The sequence below is a fragment of the Wasmannia auropunctata genome, unplaced genomic scaffold (genome assembly GCF_000956235.1).
Source record: "Wasmannia auropunctata unplaced genomic scaffold, wasmannia.A_1.0 LD336101.1, whole genome shotgun sequence".
Lineage (NCBI taxonomy): Eukaryota > Metazoa > Arthropoda > Insecta > Hymenoptera > Formicidae > Wasmannia > Wasmannia auropunctata.
Window position 1 is genome coordinate 6,184,803 of NW_012026789.1, and position 1,194 is coordinate 6,185,996.

Consider the following 1,194-nt stretch of genomic DNA (forward strand, 5'->3'; position numbering starts at 1 on the left):
AGGGCTCTTGTCCCTACCCTCCTGCGTCGCTAACATGCGAAGGGAGTGAGCGGGGGGGACCAGACCCCTCGCTTAAGCCTGCGATCGTGAGGATGGAGCGGGTAAATATAGCAGTGGTCAAAGCAGCTGATGGGACTACCAGGTTAGTGGAACCAAGTGGAACACCAGCAGCCGATGTCAACATGGAGGAGGCCGAGAAAGGCCACACTTTTGAAAAACCGGCTGACAAGCCAGTGACGGATAAGAAGAAGTTTAAGGTGCCTACAAGGCAGGAGTCTCCGGATGTCGAATTGGTTGAACCGGCCGATGCGGGTCCCTCGACGAGACCGAGTACTCCCCGGAGTAGAGACCTGGAATTCGTGTCTTATACATCCGCATCAAGACCTAGGAGGGGTTCGGATTCCTCGCGGTCCTCCTCGAAGAGGAAAAGGATTGTCTCGTCTCCTGACGATTCTGAGGATGATAGGCAGACACCCGGCCGTTTCACTGATGCGCAAAAGCAAGAAGTGGACGGCCTCGTGGGCGAAATCGAGGAGTTGTCGTCGGCCGACAGGGCGGCCCTGGCCAATGAATGGCTAGAGGAGGTCGAAGATCGAAGGAGACGATCTAAGAATATAAAAGGGTCTTTTGCCCACGCGATGAAGATTAAGACCTCCGCCGCCTCGGAGGTTATCAAAGTGCTGGCTATGAGAGCGTCGATGGACGGCGATTCCGGCTTTCTTCGCTCCAAAATTTTGGGATTGCAACAAGAAATGAAAGACCTGAAGGAGGATAACCATCGTCTCAGGCTAGAAATCGAGGACCTGCGGAGTGGAGCCCCACTCTTTGGGAAAGCGGCCGTGAATGAGGACGGACGCATGGAGGTGGTCTCACCCGGCCCATCCGCTGAGTACTTCAGCCCGATTGCGGACATTTCCCAGATGGCTGAGGACAGACCTTTGGGTCATAGACACACGACCCCGGTTCGGGGTAGAACTCCAGCTGGAATAAGGGCTTCCCCCCCGACGGCAGTCGGGGCCCCTCCCGGGGAGGACTTTTTCGTCAGGCTCACTGCTGCCATTAGTGGGGCGGTGGCGGCAGCCCTGAAGGAGCATTTGCCGGATACTCGTAAGAATAAACCTGTACAGGATAAGGGCCCTCGGCGCATCCTCGATAAGCCTGGGCTGGCTGAGGGGCGTCCCTCCTCGTCGGTGA